This window comes from Mytilus californianus, unplaced genomic scaffold (assembly GCF_021869535.1).
Source record: "Mytilus californianus isolate M0D057914Y unplaced genomic scaffold, xbMytCali1.0.p SCAF_5, whole genome shotgun sequence".
Classification (NCBI taxonomy): Eukaryota; Metazoa; Mollusca; class Bivalvia; order Mytilida; family Mytilidae; genus Mytilus; species Mytilus californianus.
The window spans coordinates 29,125,046-29,147,305 of record NW_026262701.1 but is presented as its reverse complement, the minus strand read 5'-3'; the positions used below and the strand labels follow the sequence as shown (position 1 = coordinate 29,147,305).

The window sequence follows — 22,260 nt, the reverse complement described above, 5'->3', positions numbered from 1 at the left end:
TTACATTTTGTCTTTACTAAGCTCTACAAAATGACAAATTTTTATAACATCTGATGAACCCTTAAAAAAACTACACATAATTATAAAAGTATAATAAATTAACTTTCATCAAAGGAAGCAACCAGTATGAGGAGGTAAATAGGTGTATTCCCTCCCCTTGCAGTAACTAAAACCTATTAGCTCCTCATTCATCATACTTAAGATTACACTTCCTGTGTTGAAAACTTGAAAAAAAATATAAAAAAATTATACACTTAATATATAGCATGATTGTGATAATTTAGATATAAAATGAAAATTTATTATCTAAATTTTTTGATATGTAATATTTAAGTGTGTCTGAAATGCATTTTCAAAACTACAGTTTTCAGTACACAATGTTATACTCATCCAAGATTTATCCAATTTAAACAAATTGACAGGTGCTTTATTATTTCAATACAAGAACCGTAAAAAAAAACCTGCTGTTTTGCTGAAAAAGAATAGACCTTTACATAGTCCCTCTTCCTCTTTCATACACAGCATTTTTCCTTCCTCTTAGATTAATCTTGTTTAAACCATAAATGCAAAAAAAAAAAAACTAGCAGTGACAGTCTATTGTCAAACCGCTCGTTAAAAAATGGTTATAATATTATGAGCTTTATGGTTGAAACAGGATAAATCTTTACAAATGAATATTCTAACTCTCTCAAATTTTAACATGATGACTTTCAAAATCTAAATTTTGAAGAAGAAAAACACATTTTTAATTAAACATTGTAGGTAAGCAGTGAGCTTCAAAAAGAAAAAAAAATCTTCAAAAAACCTTAAGCTGACTCTCTATCCCTTTCACACATTTCATCTCTAAAAATTATATTCGACTTTCTCTCCTCAAATTTATAACTAATAAATAAAAAAGTTCATGCTAAACCAAGTTTTTATTTCATCACTAATTATATTCGTTAGTTTTGTTGTTTAATAAGTTTCTTGTCGTGCAAATCATATTCCTGAGTCTATTTTTTTGTCTTTTTTTAAGTCTCTTGTTTTGCACAACATATTCCTGAGTCTATTGTTTTGTTTAAGTCTCTTTCCCTTGTTCCTGAGTCCATTAGTGTTTTAGTCCATATTCCATCACAGCAAATTAATTGTGGAGTTATATTTTGTAACTGAGTCTCTCTCTCTTAAAAATTATTTTCTGTGTGTTGAAATCCTTCCTTCATTTTCACTTTTTTTCCAAAATATCCAGACTTGGAAGCATCAAACATTACCTACAAATGGAATGAAAAATTTTATCACAAGATACTTAAATATAAAAAGGAGAAACAGTTTTTCTGTATTGCAATAATTGCTCTTCATAATTGTGTTAATCATTGACAGTTTAGATATGTTTTGCTGCTAAGTGCAGAAAGGTTCTTGATTTTTATACCATTTGGTGTCCAACGTTGAATTTCCATTTACAATGCAAGCCAGGTGGTGAATATTTGGTTTTAAGAATACAACAAGATGCTGTCAGAGCGACAGCAAACCGGATTATTTAACATTTATTTGTGTCCTGGCATTTTTCAATATCCCAAGGACCATAACTCCTGAACGGTAAAAGTGACAATCCAATCATCAATATTGAACTTGACCTCCATTTTGTCATCAGAAACAACATATTAAAATTTAAAAAGCTTTGGTTGAATGGTTCATGAGTTAAAGCAAGGACATGAATGGAAAGACCATTTTTCAATCTTTTAAGAACCATAACTCCTGAACGGTGTAAGTGAAAATCGTCAATATTGAAGTTGACCTTTATTTTGTCATCAGTAACAATATATTAAAATTTGGAAAGCTTTGGTTGAAGGGTTCATGAGTAAATGCACGGACACTGTTTGGCAGCCGCCCGCCCACCATACAGCCCCAAATCAATAACCGATTTTTCCTTCGGAAATCCTGTTAAAAATGTTTCAAATGGTAAAACTATACCATTCTGTGGTTCTTGCATAAAAAAGCTGAACCATACAGTAAGATGTCATTTCAGCCCTATTTGCAAATCTGATTTGATGATGGTATAATATTGTATTTATAAATAATTCATGAAGAAAAAAAAAACCACTAAAATTGTCTCCCTTGAAATAATTTTCAGCAATGCATTATATAATAAATTAAAAAGAAAAATCCTAGTAGTTATTTTTAGTTAGAAATAACTTTATAGTTTTAAAAATATAGCAGTATATTATACAAAATAATTCAATACTGTTATGTGTCAACTAGTTTTTAGGATATAAAATCTGGGAACAGTATATACTAACGGGAAATGAATCTGATACGCTTTTCAGTATAAAATTGATAAAATCTCGGACTCCCCGAGATTTACGGATATTGGTAGCGTCTGACTGAAAAACTATCAGAACTGCTCAACAAATAAACCACATAACTCTAATTGTAAATAAATACAAGTTTTATCATTTAGTAGATATATTTTGTCATATAAAATTACCAAAATAAGTTTGATTTATTTGATGTGAAGTGTTTTATAATAGTTTGGGAATTTGTAAATCATCGCGGCAATGGCCGCCATTTTTTACACTAGCATCACTATAAAACTAGTTTGAATGACATTTTATAGGTAATATCAGAAATTATTAGGATAATAGCGAGTCCTTTTTTAACACGTCCGTTTCTGTATCGTATCTTTATTAACTATGGCACGACGATAAAATCGACTAAAATCAGATAGTGTCAAGTCCCGTCAATATATATATGTTCCTGATAAAATATAGTAATATCTACTGTTCGAAAAAAGCCAAATAACTGTCACCCGAATTCTTTAACAAGGGAATTTTGTACAAGGATACAACCAAACTCTTATCAATGCATTTGTGAAGTGTTATAATAGTAATGCTGACTTACCTAAACATCAGATAGTCTTTATCTTAAATCATGGCACTTTGTGAATACCAGCAATGCATGAATGAAGCTGAAAAATAAATTTATCATCTTATTTTACTGTCATGAGATACTTATTTATTCTTCAATTTCTGTGTGAAACAATTTAAAACCAATATAAAATATTACTAATTTCTATTTTGGATTTTGTGTCTTTTTTTATAGATATTCTGTAAAAGTAAATTGATCTGAGCAGCTGCTCTAAAAAATCAGCCTTCGTTGCTCACCAGTGTCATAAAGATAATTTTTGAAACAAGAACAAATTCCTAGGATAAATCACATCTATCATTCTGATTGGATTTTTCTCTTTTGTATTTCCCCTATATTGCCACAAATAAGAGAGTTCTAAGGTCTCAACCAGATAGTGGACTAGGTCTTATTGATACATGACCATTATAAATCGTTCTAAAAATTAAAAAATAACTTCAGAAAAATTACCTCATGATTTGCATTGAACCACTTCAGACTTGAGGTAACAATCTCTTTGTCAACTTCCTGTTTGCTATTTTCATCCTGAAAAAAAGTTCATTTAATTTTCTTTATGAAAAATAGAAGAAAAAATGTTTTCAAGTTAAAATAAATGATATAATTGGAAATGCATAATGATTTTAATGATATTCAAAATTTAATTCCTATAACTTTGAAATATTTCATTCATACTTTCTTCTAATAATAATCATGATATGGCACCTAGTGACTTTTCTCTGTGTGTTTCTTGAATACAAAGATTGAATGGATGCATCAAAGGTGAAAATTATTTCCTAAATGAATTTAAAATAAGCAACTTACTGTTTTGTTGATGAAATGTTGTTTTTCATTCTCAAGTCTATCAGAATTTTTGACAGCAATTTATCTCAATTTTAGTTCTACACTGAAAATAAAAAAGTAAGTTCATATATATATCTTAAAATACATTTTTGTATTAATTATTAATAAAATTATGTAAATGATCTTCAACCCCAAAATAATTTTTCGGCGAAAGAAGATAAATTCACCCTGAATGGTGAATTACAACTGAACATAATATCAATTCTTTCATATAAGATTTAAATTTGAATGTGTTCCAGTTTAAAAGACTATCAACACCCCCATTGAAATAATTTTTTCTTTATGTTACAGAATTTTGACTAAAAATCATGTTAGTTTTTGCAAAATGTTGTTTTCACTAGTTACTTCCCCTTAAAGATATAAGTACACTTGAAAGAGCAACAAAACAAAATCATTGCTTTCTTTACATTAAATATTTTTTAACAAACCTGAGATAAAACAGGATATAACTTCCACGTCCTGCAGAAACATTGAATTAACCTTTGTGTGTGATGTCGGCATCTGAAAAAGATGTAAATACTAGCTATAAATTCAGAATTTTTGCATGCATTTATTATTGATTTTTAAAGAATGGATGGAAAAGCGAAACTAATTATTGCAATTTCTGAAAAATCTGCATACATAAATATGCATTTGATATCAGAATGAGAGTTTTGTATTGTGATACTCACCCAGTCACATTATTTGCAGTTATAAAAAACAATAATTTCTGAATTTAGAGTTTATATCTAAAATCCATATCAATATCAAAATCATTTTACTGCAAAAGAAGATGAATCCACCCTGAATTTCCAATTGCAAATTAAACTTATTCCTTATTATAGATTTAAATTTGAATGTGTAATCTAGTTTAGAAGATAACCACAATCCTTTGAAATTTTTATGTTACAGAAATTGACTGAAAAGAAAGTTAGTTTTTACAAAATTTTATGCTACTGCCCCTTTAATAAAGATATGTCATTTAAGCAAAGCAACAAAACAAAACCGTTGCTCTCTTTTCTATAAATCTTTTTTTAACAAACCTGAGATAAAATAGTACCAAATTTCCAAGTCCTGCAGCAACAACGAATTAAACTTGTGTGAAGTCAGCATCTGAAAAAGAATGGAATAACTTTTGTCAATGAAATAACATCACCACTGGCACTTTATAATTTTTTATAATCTATTAATGGGAAATCTACAAAATGTTGAACAAATAAATGCAAACATTTCAATTTTTAAAGTGTTTAAAAAAATATTACTTAGTTTTTTTCTGCTTATTAACTTATCAGTTAGCAATGCATTACTGTGAATAATCAAATATAATTTTACCTCAAAACAAAACAGTATACCTTAAAATAACCATGGAAATGCCTTGATTTCTTGATACATCTGAAATGACAATCTTTCTGCCATCATCAATGGAAAGTTTATCTTCTTCCATCAGACCTTTGCTCTGGTCATGGATAATCTTCTTTCATAATATTCCATCTTGTTGCAGCCATTTGATGTCCAGTTGCAATTATTTCATGCATATTCAGGACAATAACTCCAGTAGGTAGGTTTTGCAAAATTATTAAACCAGGATGAAAGGTATAAAATTTAAACTACCATAGAAAAAATGGACAGAAATTTTGCCTTGCAACAGGCAACCTATAAACCCCTCAGAGAGTTGTTGCAAGGGTTCTTTAACGTGCAGAGATCACTCTCCCTACACAAGGCATCTGATTTAAAGTCAACATTCAGACTGGACGTTTCTGTATATTTAATATATTACATCTCGCAACAAAAACAGCTAGATGGCCACTTCAAATAAGTTTTACTGCTGGATAGGAGAAGTCCAGATGACAATATTTCTATACCCTAATCATCCCTTGGTGTTTCCCCAATTTGGATAAACCTGGTAATTTTATATAGATGAAATGTTTGAGATTGCCTCTATAAACCAACTTTCCCCCTTCCAACTTTATTTGTAATTTGCTTATTTATATTCTGTTAAAAATCTACATTTTGCCCACAATTGCATTTTTCATTATGGCAAAGCATAAAATGGACAAAATATCAAAATGTTCAATAACTGTAGCATCATAAACTGGAATTTCATATTTTCACTGTTTTGTTATTAACCAAAAAAAAATAAAACCTTTTTGAATAACTAAGATCATATGTTTGTTCAACAAAAATGAAATTTTGTTTATTTTTTTAAAAACTAAATTTTTTATTTATTTATTATCTATTTTAACTCTATATGCTTTTTCAAAGGTACCATAAACCTCTCATCTAATAATCATAAAAATACTAAAAAGTGTGTTGGGAATTATCATACAAATTTTAAGCAAACAGATATTTTAGAGAGAGTGAAAATCAAACTGATGCAAAAAGGTGTGTTTACACTAAAATTAAACTACTATTTATATCCAAATTGATAAATGATTGAAAATGTTGTAAAATATTTTGTTTATAGAAAAGAAAAAATCCTGATATGTTGTGTCAAAATCGCTACATGCATATGAGAAAAAGCACTTTTAATGAACTTCTTCAAAAACACCACTTTCTAAATATTCCTTCAATTCTATAAGTTTCGTAGTTGGAGAAAATAAAAAGGGAGCAAATCACATTATTTTCTGTGAGTAACTGAAATAACCACTTTCTGTATACTTATTGATCAAGAGCACTTCGCCATTTTTCATAAAAGACTATTTAAATCTTTTGTGTGAACAAAGGTTCATTTAATATTAATATATGGGCTAGGGTGCATTATATATTTTGTCATGACAGGCAAGTACCTCACTAAAATAAAACAAATGAAAAACATGCAATATGTGTGCCAAAAGTCTGTAAAGTGTCTTCCACCCACTGTGCTCAGCAAATGATTTTGATGTCATACCCCTAAAACTTTAAAATTCCTGGATCTGTTCCTTTTACAAAATGCTTTTCAGCAGTTGTAATCTTTATTTAAAAGTTGTTAGGGCCCGCCAACAATCCCATTAAAATTATTCCAGTAAATGATATAAAAAAAGTCAGATCTCATTATTTCAAGTAAATTTCTTTCTCTATGTTAATTAGTCTTTATAAGTTTTAATTACAACAGTACATTCTATATAACACTGAAAATCTATGTGATAACAAGAATTGTCTGTCAGGATAAAAGCATGTAAAAACTGGTAAAACTATATAAAACTTCTAAAAACAATATAAAAACAGTTTAAAATCGTGTAAAACACAGCTAAATCTTGTTATGACAATGGTCTAATAAGAACATTTTTTAGAAAGGTCACATCTCCTTCGAGACAGAAGCAAGAATACCCTGATCATCTGACAATGATAAGTAAAATAAAATCTGATAAAAGAACTTTTTTTCTGGTGTAATTATCTCCTTCAAATAAAAGCAGAAATAAAAAAATGGACATCATTTTTTAAATTCCCGAAAACTTAGTTCTTAATTTCGTGTACTGAATAGGCTGAGATTCAGGAAATATCGAAAAATGGGTTAACCAAAAATTGCTGGTCAAGGCAAGTCAGACACATAAATTCCATTATTTTTATTTTAAAGAATATAAAGTACATGTATGTTTTATAAGTCTGTTTATATTTAGTATAATAATTTCCTATTAATCCTATTTATATCATTTTGGAAATTTCCCACTTGTCAATTTTGTAACAAATTTTTGGTTGTTTTCATTTTTCATTTTTTAAGTATATACCTAATTAAAATTGGTGTCTTTCTTTTAAATAGCAGAGTGCATTTGATCCATTCGTTTTGTAATGCACAGAGGGTTTTCAAGGTGAATGATCCTAGGAATTTTCAACCAATTATACTATAATTATAATAAATAAGTCATGAAATTGTTCAAAATTAATATGTAGAAAGTAGCATTAAACCTAATAAAAGAGACAAAATAAAGTTATCATTGGATGAAAATGTCCATAAATATCAAATCAAATGACCTCTGTTAGCAACAGAGTGTCAGCATAAAACCTTTGTATTTTATTATCTCCCATGAATTTTACCAAGCGTCTATGGTTTATAGTTCATGTTAACACATCCTAAAATAATATATATATATATATTAACATCTTTTGATCTTGTGTTTTTAGATTTTCAACAAATTCTGCATTCATATTAGCAATTTAAATCCTGAATTTAAACAAAAAGGGGTTCAATATCAACAGTGTATATATAATCTAGAAACAATACAAAATTTAATTTTACCGTCTGCTCAATTTCTTAGAAAAGTTTGTTTTTTCTATGGTCTTTTTCATATTTTTCTATATTTCTAAAGTATTTTGAATGAAAATGAGACAGCAAGAAACTCTTCTACAATGTGTAAAAATACATGCTTAAATTCATATATGATAATGACAACAGAAAAATTTCACTAAAATTAACATTTTTGAATTTTGCAAAAATATCTGTTGTTTTTTTTAAATCTGCTTAAAGCATTGAATATTTAAAATTTGTGAATACATTTAAAACAGAAAACAATAAAGAGCTGCTATCAACACCAAATTCTCTAATTTAAATGATATGACAGATACAGACAAAGGATCTGGACAAATTCAGTAAATGAATAATATGCACTACACTGGTTATATAATTTTGAAATAATTTATTAAAAATCTAATTTTTACTAAGTGACACCCATAGAAAAAACTTTTTAAAGCTTAAATATCAAATAAATAAACTTCAGAAATGCATAACTAAGGAACTCTTATAAAAACTAAGACAACATTTCAACTATCAAATAAAGGAAACCATTCAAACCAGCAAAAAAGCAAGAAACAAAGAAAATACAACTCAGAAATGACCCATGACGCTTAGACATACCAATGATAAAGAAATAAAGTTAGGTCTGTTAGATTGTTAAATGTTAGTACAGAAATGGCTAGTAAGTAAGATGTATTTCTGAATTTATTATTTGATATTTATTTGCATTAGTACAATTACTTTTGAATAAAAATATTTTTTTCTGTCAATTTATAATGTAGCGCACATATTCCCCTTTACATAAGGTAATTAATAATGACCATTAACACCTAATAATATCTTGTATTTATTGAATTGCTTTTTATTCACCATTAACAAATTTTACCGGACATTCAAATTGAGTATTACATAAACTGTTGAAAGACAATTCTCTTGGTCTATTCTGAAATAAAAATAAATCTGATGTGTTAAGGATACAGGATATGGCATATTACTTCTGATATGTTTAGGATGCAGGCTGACATACATTTGATATGTTAAGGATACAGGCTTGGATACATCTGAAGGATACAGGCTTACATACATTTGAAACATTAAGGATACAGGCTGGTATACATCTGATACATTAAGGATACAGGCTGACATACATCTGATACATGGCGGATAGAGGTTGGCAAACATCTGAACAGTCTGAATAAAATAAAATGTTAAAGATTTACAGATCTACAATTCTAACTGTTAAATATTACTGTGCTAATGTTAATCTGTAAGCCAACATTTACAAACCATAAAACTGGATCAATCATACAATAATTTTACGAAATACTGTAAATAGAGAAATTTTTTGTGTATTTTTCGCAGTAGACATTTATCCATGTAATAAATCATACACAAACAATTCTCAGTTCATTAAAATTAACTGTAGCCATGAAACATTAAAAATAAATGCACTGAATATTTAACTGTAAAAATTTAAGATCCAAACCGGGAACAAAACCGGACGCAAAAAATAGAACCAGATATAAATACCAGTAGTATAAACTTACAGGCTGGCATACATCTGATATCATACTTTATAGTACTGAGGTTGGCAAACATCTGCTAGGTTAAGGATACAGGCTGGCATATAATCTAGTTCAAGTATACATAAGATGAAAGTCTGAAAAGAAAAGAACAGTTTATATATTATTAATTTGTATAATAAACCAAAAAAAGAACATGGCATAACTGTCTGTCGTTGAAAGATTTATAACTAGTCCGAAATGGGAACAAAACTCGATGCAAAAAATAGAACCTGATATAATATAGTATAAACTTACAGGCTGACATACATCGGATATGTTAATGATACTGAGCTCAGGTTGACCATCATCTGATAGGTTAATGATGCAGGCTAGCTGGCATATAATCTTGTTCAAATATACAAGTTGAAAATCTGAAAAGAAACAAAAGTGATTTTTGAAATTACGAGTTTGTATAAAATGATCATGGCCCAACTGTCTCTGTGGTAAAATAAATGAAATTGTTTATAACTATCCAGCAAAATTAAACGGAAGACATAAACATCTGTATGAATAGTTTCCATTATATTTTTTACACATAAAAAAATTGAAGAACATTTGGGAATACTAGTTGAGTATACTTAATTTTAGTTGTCTGATGTTTATAACTTTTCAATTGAAAATGATTGTGCAAAACACAGTAATTTTGTTTTTGAATAACAGCCTGATTCAGATTCAGAATGAAAATTCCAATGAATTTGTATGAGAAGAGTTCCCTTAATCAAAATGTTAAAACATTAGTTAAAAAGATTTACAGGTCTACAAGTCTGTATTATATATTACTGTGTTAATGTAAATCTGTCAGCCAATATTTACAAACCATAAAACTAGATCCATCATATAATAAACAAAATATTGTATATCGTGTCTTATTTGCACTGCAGACATTTAACCATGTAATAAATCGTACACAAACATTTTTCTGTTCATTAAAATTCACTGTGGCCATGAAACATTAAAAATTAAAGAACCTTAGTGAGCACGCTCATATACCCCACGCCCCTTTATTGTCACTGGGTAAACAAAATCTCACCAGATTCCCAAGTTCAAAGACTCATAAGGGAGCTACCATTTGATTTTCATGGGGGGCTAGATGAAAAATTTGGTCCTGCATTTTTGTTGTTGTTCTAACCTCTGTCCTGCCTTTTTATTTTCCACTCTGCTAGGTCCTGCCTTTTTTTTATTAGTTTATCCTGACTTTTTTTACATAAATTGTCATCCTGCCTTTTTTTTTTTGCCAAGTTGCTCATCCTGCCTTTTTTTTTTACTCAAAACTCATGTCCTGCCTATTTTTTTTCAAATTTAATCCTAGCCCCCCCCCCCCAACCCCCCATAAAAATCAAATGGTAGCTCCCTAACTCAAACAAAAGTCAACTGATAAAATTTTTTTGTGGATATGCACATTTACATATTATGTCCTTATAATCTACAAAGTTTCATGAAATTCTTTTGTGTTGTTTCAGAGGAGTTGCGATAACAAGAACAGGACAGACGGACTGATGGGTCAAAAACATTATACCCAACGCAAAAATGGCGTGGGGTATAATAAATGAAGTGAAGATCTGTTGAAGTTTACTGTCCAAAACGTGAGGCAAAGAATAACCTGATATATATATAGTATAAACTTACAGGTCGACAAACATCTGATAGGTTAAGGACACAGGTTGGCAAATATCTGATAGGTTAAGGACACAGGTTAACAAACATCTGATAGGTTAAGGATACAGGTTGGCAAACATCTGAAATATTAAGGATACAGGCTGGCACATATCTGATAGGTTAAGGATACAGGTTGGTTAACATCTGAAACATTAAGGATACAGGCTGGCATACATCTGATACATGAAGGATACAGGCTAACATACATATGATATGTTAAGGATACAGGTTGGCAAACTTATGAAACATTAAAAATACAGGCTGGAATACATATGCTATACTAAAGATACAGACTGGCATACATCTGATACATGAAGGATACAGGCTAACATACATATGATATGTTAAGGATACAGGTTGGCAAACTTATGAAACATTAAAAATACAGGCTGGCATACATATGATATACTAAAGATACAGACTGGCATACATCTGATATAATAAGGATACAGACTGGCATACATCTGATATAGTAAGGACACAGGCTGGCATACATTTGATATAATAAGGATACAGGCTGGCATACATCTGATATTGTAAGGATACAGGCGGTCATACATCTGATATAGTAAGGATACAAGCTGATATACATCTGATACATTAAGGATACAGGCTGTGGCATTCATCTGATATAGTAAGGATACAGGCTGGTATACTGAGTCATTTAAGGATGCAGGCTGGTATACTGAGTCATTTAAGGATGCAGGCTGGCATATAATTTGGTTCAAGTACACAAGATGAAAGTCTGAAATGAAAAGAACAGGTTTGAAATTATGATTGTGTACGATCTTACAGTCTTACGGTGGTAGAATCAAGAAAAATGTTTATATCCAGCGGAATTAAAGGAAGGCATCAAAATCTGTATGAGAAATTTCTATTAAAGTTTTTACACATTAAAAATTTAAAACATATTTGGGAAGAAATAGCGGAGTATCCTAGTTTTAGTTGTCTCATGCTTTAAACTTTTCAATTGAATGATTGTGCAAAAGTAATTTTGTATCTAAATATAACACAGATTCAGAATAAAAAATCCAGTGATTTTACATAAAGAGTTTACAAATAAAAATTTCCAAACTGGGAACAAAACCTGATATAAAAAGTATAAACTTACAGGCCGACATACATCTGATACGTTAAGGGTTCTGAGGTTGGCCATCATCTAATACATTTAGGATGCAGGCTGGTACATAATCTTGTTAAAGTATACATAATAAGATGAAAATCTGAAAAGAAAAGAACAGATGCTTACAACTTTTCGACTGAATGATTATACAAAACACAGTAGTTTCAATTTAAATTTATAGGCTGATTCAAATTCAGAATGAAAAATCCAGTGAATTTACATTAATATAAAAATAAGATGTGGTATGATTGCCAATGAGACAACTATCCACCATTGGATGTAAGCAATTATAGCCAACTGTACGGCCTTCAACAATGAGAAAAACCCATACCGTATAGTCAGCTATAAAAGGCCCGACATGAAATATGAAAAAATTCAATTGAGAAAACCTATGGCCTAATTTATAACAAAACAATTTATGAAAAACAAATGACACAATTGAACCAATGACGACCACTGAACTACAGGCTCCCGACTTGGGACAGGCACATAAAGAATGTGGCAAGGTTAAATATGTTTGTGAGTGCTCAACCCTCTCCCTAACCTGGGACAGTGGTGTAATAGGACAACATACATGACATAAGAACAAACTATAAAAATCAGTTAAAAAAAGGCTTAACTCCTCAGATCAATACAAAGAAAAACATCAAACAAAAAAACAGACAGGACGTGGCAGGGTATATATCCATCCCTCATCCCTAACAACAAAAAAGACACAAAGTACAGATCTGAGAGTACTCGCAGTTACTGACAGCTTGTTCAAAGCCAAAAAAACTAATAAAAAATAAACAGCTGCGCCATGAGCGCATGATACACCCGTTGTCTTGTGTGTGAATTTTTATGCATTAATCATAAATAGTTTCTGACATACGGCCCGACATGCGAAAAACCCCCTTTTTTTTTTACAAAAAACTCAATCTCTCTAAAATAAAATTTTGAATCAAAACCAAAAAGTATACAGATCTTTAGATTAATATAACTAAGAAGTGTGTAAAATTTTAAGCAATAATCATAAATCGTTTTTGAGATAAGGCGCGACATGTGAAAAACCCCTCCCCCTTTTTTTTACAAAATACTCAATAACTCAAAAATAAAATTTTTAATCACCAAAAAGTATACAGATCTTAAGATTAATATAACTAAGAAGTGTGTAAAGTTTTAAGCAATAATCATAAATTGCTTTTGAGATACAGCGCGACATGTGAAAAAAAACACACACCTGTTTTAGTTACTAAGTCCTGTAACTCAAAAAGTTTTAATCTTATTTTCACCAAAAAGTATACAGATCGTTTGACCATTATAAGAAACAACTATCTTAAGTTTCATGAAATTTGGATAAGTCGTTCAAGTTACGGTGCGACATGTTTACTCCGGACAGATAGACGGACAGACGACATTTGTATACCATAATACGTCCCGTCAAAATTTTGACAGGCGTATAAAAAATCATGTCTCGAAGACTAAAATATCGATCAATACATCCAACATCCAAAGGATTTAGTGTAAAGACGTCATTAACAGTCAGAGAAAAACATGACCTTGTGCAATGCCAAAATATAGGTATCGACAGATTGTAGTACCGTGAAAGTACATATGTGTAACATTCAGTACGGTTTTAATTATTAATAGTTCACTAAATTGAAATGTTAAATATTTACAGGTCCACAAGTTGATCTAAAAACTGATAATGTAAATCTGTATGCCAACATTTACAAACCATAAAACTGGATTCGTCATAAAATAATTTGACAAAATACTTTGATATTTAAAGTTTAAACTTACTGGCTGATATACATCTGATACATTAAGGATACTGAGGTTAGCCATCATCTGATAGGTAAAGAATGCAGGCTGGCATATAATCTTGTTGACGAATACAAGATGAAAGTCTGAAAAGAAAAGAATTATGAGTTTGTATAAAATAATCATGGCCCAACTGTCTCTGTAGTAGAATCAATCAAAATGTTTATAATAATCCAGCAAAATTAAACAGACGACTCCAAAATATGTATAAATAATTCCATTAATTGTTTTACACATTAAAAATTTAAAACATATTTAAGAATACATATATATATAGGAGTTTACTCATGCTAATAACTTTTCAATTGAATGATTGGGCAAAACAAAGTAATTTTGTTTTCAAATACAACGCTGATTCAGATTCGTATTGAAAAATCCAGGGACTTAACATTGATAGAGTTCACTAAAATATAATGCTAAAGATTAACAGTACAAGTCTATAATATATTATATATTACTGTAATAATGTAAATCTGTAATCCAACATTTACATATACCATAAAACTGGATCCATCATATAAAAAAACAAAATGTTGTAAATTGTGTCTAATTTTTGCAGTAGACATTTAACAATATAATAAATCGTACGTGAATATTTTTCTGGTCAGTAAAATTCACTGTGGCCATAAAACATTAAAAATAAATACAGTGAAGATCTAATTGATGCAGTTCTGCCAACTTTTAATAATGCAAATGCGTGAGATTTGGCCAAAATCGTAAAGATCAAAGAGAAAAAACAATAGATCAAAGGAAAATGCCGCCAAATAAGCTTGAAAATGCGTGAGTCTCACGCTAAATGCGTGAGACTTGGCAGCCCTGTTGATGACAATTTAGGTCCAAAACCAGACGCAAACAATAACCTGATATATATTATAATAGTATAAACTTACAGACTGACAAACATCTGATAGGTTAAGGACACAGGTTGGCAAACATCTGAAACATTGAAGATACAGGATGGCAAACATCTGAAACATGAAGGATACTGGCTGGCATACATCTGATATGTTAAGGATACAGGTAACGGCAAACATCTGAAACATTAAGGATACAGGCTGGCAAACATCTGATAGGATATGGATACAGGTTGGCAAACATCTGAAACATTAAAGATACAGGCTGGCATACATATGATACATGAAGGATACAGACTGACATATATTTGATAGTTTAAGGATACAGGTTGGCAAACTTTGAAACATTAAAGATACAGACTGGTATACATATGATATAGTAAGGATACAGGCTGGCATACATCTGATATGTTAAGGATACAGGCCGTTATACATCTGATTTAGTAAGGATACAGGCTGGCTTACATTTGATATAGTAAGGATACAGGCTGGCATACATCTGATATAGTAAGGATACTGGCTGGCATACATCTGATTTAGTAAGGATACAGGCTGGCATACATCTGATTTCGTAAGGATACAGGCTGGCATACATTTTATATAGTAAGGATACAGGATGGCATACATCTGATATTGTAAGGATACAGGCTGTCACACATCTGATTTAGTAAGGATACAGGTTGGCATACATCTGATATATATAGTAAAGATACAGGCTGTCATACATTTGATTTAGTAAGGATACAGGCTGGCATACATCTGATTTAGTAAGGATACAGGCTGGCATACATTTGATATAGTAAGGATACAGGTTGGCATACATCTGATATAGTAAGGATACAGGCTGGCATACATCTGATATAGTAAGGATACAGGCTGTCATACATCTGATTTAGTAAGGATACAGGCAGTCATACATCTGATTTAGTAAGGATACAGTCTGGCATACATCTGATATAGTAAGGATACAGGCTGATATACTTCTGAGTCATTTAGGATGCAGGCTGGCATTTAATTTGGTTCAAGAACACAAGATGAAAGTCTGAAATAAAAAAACAGGTTTGAAATTATGAGTTTGTACAGCCTTTGTGGTAGAATCAAGCAAAATGTTTATATCCAGCCAAGTTAAGGGAAGGCATCAAAATCTGTATGAGTAATTTCCATTAATTTTTTACACATTAAAAGAAATAGTGGAGTATAATAAATTTTAGTTGTCTCATGCTTTAAACTTTTCAATTGAATGATTGTGCAAAACGCAAAGAAATTTTGTATTTAAATATAACACAGGTTCAGATCCAGTAAATTTACATAAAGAGTTTACTTAATATTTTTTTTAAGATTTACAGGTCTACAAGTCTATATTATATCACTGTGATAAGCCAACATTTACAAACCATTAAACTGGACCCATCATAAAATAAGCGAAAGACTGTATATTAGGAAATTTTCACGTGTGTAATTTTCACTATTTCACAGAAGAAATTAATTGAACATTCAAATAAATTGTCCACAAACATTTCTCTGTTCATTAAAATGCAATGTGGCCATGAATTTTAAAAATAAATGCAGTGAAGATTTAACTGTCAAAATTTAAGGTCCAAAACGAGGACAAAATCTGATGCAAAAAGTAATTTGATATGTAAAGAATGAAAAAAAAGAAATAGCTTTGAAATTACAAGTTTGTATAATGAACCTTAAAAAAAAAGTGTTTTTTATGTAGATTAGACCATTGGTTTTCCCGTTTGAATGGTTTTACACTAGTCATTTTTGGGGCCCTTTATAGCTTGTTGTGCGGTCACAGTGAGCCAATTGCAAGGCTCTGTGTTGAAGACCGTACTTTGACCTATAATGGTTTACTTTTATAAATTTTGACTTGGATGGAGAGTTGTCTCATTGGCACTCATACCACATCTTCTTATATCTATGGCCTAACTGTCTTTGTGTTTAAATCAATCAAAATATTTATGCTAATCCAGCAAAATTAAACAGAGGACACCAAAATCTGTATAAATAGTGTGCATTAAATTTTTAATCCATCTTATAACCAAAATACTGTATTTCTGGAAATTTGTGTGTGTAATTTGAAATAAATTGTACATGAACATTTCTCTGTTCATTAAAATGCACTGTGGCCATGAAATATTAACAATAAATGCAGTAAAGATCTAACTGTCATTTAAGGTCCAAACTGGGATCAAAACCCGATGCAAAAAAGAGAAGCTGTTTCATATACCATTAACTTACAGGCTGACATACATCTGATATGTTAAGGATACTGAGGATGGCCATCATTTGATAGGTTAAGGATGCAGGCTGGCATATTATCATGTTCACATATACAAGATGAAAGTCTGAAAAGAAAAGATCAGTTTTGCAATTATTAGTTTGTATAAAATGATCATGGGCTGACTGTCTTTGAGGTAGATTAAATCAAAATATTTATGATAATCCAGCAAAATTAAAAGGAAGACATCAAAATCTGTATGCATAATTTCCATTAAATTTTTTACACATTAGAAAATTAAAACATACAAATTGGGAATATGTATAGTGGAGTGGAATGCACTTTATTTTAGTTGTCTCAAGCTTATAACTTTTCAATTGAATGATAGTGCAAAACAAAATAGCTTTATTTTTAATCATTAAACAGATTCTGATTCATATGAAAAATCCTTTCAATTTACATTGAGAGTTCACTAAATTCTATCTTATATATTACTGTGATAATATAAATGTGTAAGCCAACATTTACAAACCATTCAGCTGGATCAATCAAATAATAAAGGAAATACTGTATATTAGGAAATTTTTTAGTATGTAATTTTTGCTATTTCACAGTATAGCGACATTATCTCCTTATTTTTATATTAAACTTTGCAATACATTTTTCGCAAACATTTTTCTGTTCATTAAAATACACTGTATAAGGCCATGAAATATTAAAAATTAAAATAAATGCTGTTAAGATTTAACTGTCCAATTTGAGGTCCAAATCAAGAGCAATACCTGAAGTTAAAAATAACCTGATATATAGTATAAACTTACAGAATCTCAACCTTCATAAGAATCTTTGGCTTTCAACTGGCTCTTCACAAGCACATCAGAAAACTATCAACTCATCAACTTTTGTCAATTAAAATAAAATTTACCAGAAATTGAAAGAGTAAAAACAACCATAAGATCAGCAGGTCAGCATAGCATTTAAGTTATATACTGTGCTAAATGCATGCTATTGGTTGTGGTAGGATGGTGCTGCTGCTATGTTAATCTATGCCATGCTCGTGCTTTCTTGTGTTTTGCTAACCAAAGGTTACAATCCATTTTGCTGTGAAACAGATTGTAAACACTGACAAGCAAATCTGTGCTACGCTGAACTTTCTAACATTATGGTGTTTTGCTTTTAGATCATAAATTTTAACTTTGAAATGAACTTTCTAAACCAATTTAAGCATCACTTAATAATATTGTTTGAATTTCTTGCACCTACCTAAAGGTTGAGAGTACATTAATGCAATATCATCTTTCAGAAACAAATAAAGAAATTTTGAATTGATGTCATATTAATAACATTCTGATGTACAAGCCCTGTAGCATCCATCCATGGGGAAGCAGGAAATGCTTGTATCTATAGGCTTTATTCCTGAATACAAAATTTAAAAAATTACAGAAAAAAATAAAAACACATCTGGTGGTCACAATACTGTCTTCAGGAATAGTAACTACAGATTTTATCAAGCTATAAATTATTCAAGTTGAGAAATCTAGAGATTGTCAAAGATCTTCCATTAGCACCAGTTTCTCAGAAATGACAACAACAAAAACCACAATAAGATTTGACAAAATATAACAACCATACATAGGTCACTGGGTTAATTAAAAAAAAAAACACACACTAATATGTTTTTGTTTAAGTGTGCACAATTTTACATGTTTACCCTCATATCACAACTCAATCTCAGGTTTCAGTATGATGTACATATTTTTCCTTTGAAAACTTAGCTGATCAAAGGGAGATAATGTTATAAATTGAAAGTGGGTTCCATTCTAGTTAATTAAGTTTTACAAAACATTTCATCAGGAAAAACCATTTCATTTATTACATAAAGAGTATTATTTCTGTAAAACCCTTTTTCTTTTTTCTCCTCTTATAAGTTTGATTTAGTAAAGATGAATTCAACTATTTAGTATACCTAAAATATGGTAGATAACTCAGATTTTCAATGATAATGAAATTATTTCTTCCTTGCTAAATACAAATGTGATTGCTATATATAATAACATTTACCTACCATTCAGCAAACAAATTCCTTTCCTTTATGGCTTGCTGTCTTGTTATGTAGTCATTTTGTTTACTTAAGATTCCTTATAAAACAGTAATGGCAAGTTCCTATAAAACAGGATATATATAGCTGTCTGAATTTTCTCATTCAAATGTACTCTCTTTACAAAGCCATTGTCTTGTATCTTTTATTGAATTTAGATGTTTATGAAATCTTTTGAATGATTGAATGATGTTTAATATCATGCTGGAATCTTGGAAAGGGGAGAGGGACGGGGGTGTTTCTGATTAAAAAAAAAATATTTTAAAGGAAAACAAAATTCAGGGTTTTTGCCACTAAATTCAATAACTTCCTGAAAAAAAAATTGTGCTTTTCGTGACAAAAACAAAAAACAATTTGATGGTTGCATGGTTGAGTATCAAAAACAAATTACTGTGATCTGACCATTTTATACATGCAAGTTACAATAAATTTTTTTTTTTTTTAAAACTTTCAACATTGAAAAAACGCAATGTAAATTTCATGAAAATTTCCAATTACTTCCAATATTATACCAAAATATAAACAATGTATTAAAAAAAAAGCCAAAAACCAAAACAACAGTACTGTTGTGTTTTCATGATATCGATTAAGTTATTTCCCTTAGTGGGACACTTACCTAGAATGTCTCTCTCTATTGCTCTGCATCTATAATTTGGTGTTGCATTTTCCCAACTGTACATATATTCCTTACAGTTTGACTACTGAATAATGTTGAAAAAGTAACAAAACAAATCATATAGGACCAACTTCAAACTTATTAAAAACTAGATGTGTCTGGAAGATACGAGTGGCCCCGCTCACAAAAAATGCTTAAAGTCATTTTTAGGAGCGGAACCAAACGTAAACTCGATCTGTAAATCATCATAAGTAAACTAACATACTTACAAGAGTGCACACGCTGAAATGTCTCACCTTCTTTACTAATCATTGATATTATGTTGATAGTCCTAAATATAAAGCTTTATTACAACTGTCACATAAACTTAACATTAACCAAGTAAACTAAACATTGACCAATGAACCATGAAAATGAGGTCAAGGTCAGATGAACCATGCTAGGCAGGCATGTACAGCTAACAATTCTTCCATACAACAAATATAGTTGACCTATTGCTTATAGTTTAAGAAAAACAGACCAAAACACAAAAACTTAACACTGAGCAATGAACCTTGAAAATGAGGTCAAGGTAAAAAAAAACCTGCGTGACTGACAAATAGATCATAAAATATTTCCATACATCAAATATAGTTGAACTATTGAATATAGTAATAGAAAAAAAGACCAAAACTCAAAAACTTAACTTAGACCACTGAACCATGAAAATGAGGTCAAGGTCAGATGACACCTGCCAGCTAGACATGTACACCTTACAATCATTCCATACACCAAATATAGTAGACCCATTGCATACAGTATAAGAAAAACAGACCAAAACACAAAAAACTTAACTATAACCACTGAACCATGAAATGAGGTCAAGGTCAGATGACACCTGCCAATTGGACATGTACACCTTACAGTCCTTCCATACACTGAATATACTAGACCTATTGCTTATAGTATCTGAGATATGGACTTGACCACCAAAACTTAACCTTGTTCACTGATCCATGAAATGAGGTCGAGGTCAAGTGAAAACTGTCTGACGGGCATGAGGACCTTGCAAGGTACGCACATACCAAATATAGTTATCCTATTACTTATAATAAGAGAGAATTTAACATGACAAAAAAACTTAACATTTTTTTCAAGTAGTCACTGAACCATGAAAATGAGGTCAGGGACATTGGACATGTGACTGACGGAAACTTCGTAACATGAGGCATCCATATACAAAGTATGAAGCATCCAGACCTTCCACCTTCTAAAATATAAAGCTTTTAAGAAGTTAGCTAACGCAGCCGCCGGATCACTATCCCTATGTCGAGCTTTCTGCGACAAAAGTCACAAAAGTCGCAGGCTCAACAAAAATCAGCTCAATATGTGAAGGCATTTATAAAAAAAAGTCTGTATAACTGTTAATTGCAGAATGACAGAATGACAGGGTGACAAAAAGACAGATGAGAGTAACACTATAAGACCCCAACCTAAGTCAGCAGGGCCATAAAAATCAGTATCCATGCAGGTATTTCAAAGATTTTTCAATGACGCAAAATATTTTCACAATGTGAGCTAAAACAGGGTGAATGAAGATCTAAATTAATATAATATCATAATCTGAAATACAAGTAGCAGTGCCAACAGGCTCAAACTAGCTAGACCATATGTAAAGTTTATGTTTGTTTATTCACAGGCGCTTTAAGACCCTTTTTCTTAATATTTTTTGTGTTATTTTTTTTAGTAGAATTTTTACTTATTTTCCTTTCTTCAATGTGTTTTTGTTCTCATAATATGCTATTACAACATCAGTTTACATAGAGTGGGTGCTCTTATATTCTTAATTTCCTAGAATATGAATGCATAGGAGCTGGAACACATTAAGTAAGGGGAAATAATTCACATATTAAGGAAAAACAAAAAAAATATTACAGTTAGTATAATAGTCCCAGGTTTATTTTAGCACTTCTTCAGGAATGGAAAAAAATGAATAGCTAAATCAAGGATTTGTATAGTAAGACAAGACTTACTATACAAATCCTTGGTTAAATCCAGTTAAGTTTTTAATATCCTAAACCTTAAAACGCATTAACATTTTATATATCTTTAGGTCCAGCCATGCTCTAAAACCTCAGATGCACAGGATTGTCTGTACCCTGAGTGAAATTTGTGGTCTAAATATGGCTATATTTGCTAAAAGGTTATAACTGGGACTATTATACTAACTATTCATGTAACGAATGCTAATTTACTACGTGACACGATAAGCTGTCAATCAAAACAAAAAATCAATAATCCGCCTATCGGGGCAATGAAATCTCAACAGATCGATCAGTTTCCAGTCCCGTTAGTATAATAGTCCCAGGTTATAATGAACAAGAATAAGTTTAACGTTTGGCCTTTAAATTTGGGAGG

At 30.6% G+C, this 22,260-nt stretch overlaps 1 long non-coding RNA gene across 1 annotated transcript; it reads right to left on the bottom strand.

Annotated features, from left to right (window-relative positions):
• Nucleotides 1–829: 829 nt before the first annotated feature.
• On the bottom strand, nt 830–3,783 carry LOC127702603 (uncharacterized). The gene is made up of 4 exons (XR_007982502.1): nt 3,700–3,783; nt 3,349–3,423; nt 2,875–2,941; nt 830–1,247 (listed from the first exon to the last, which is right to left on the bottom strand). It is a non-coding gene; the product is annotated as an uncharacterized LOC127702603 (long non-coding RNA).
• Between the last annotated feature and the right edge of the window lie 18,477 nt (nt 3,784–22,260).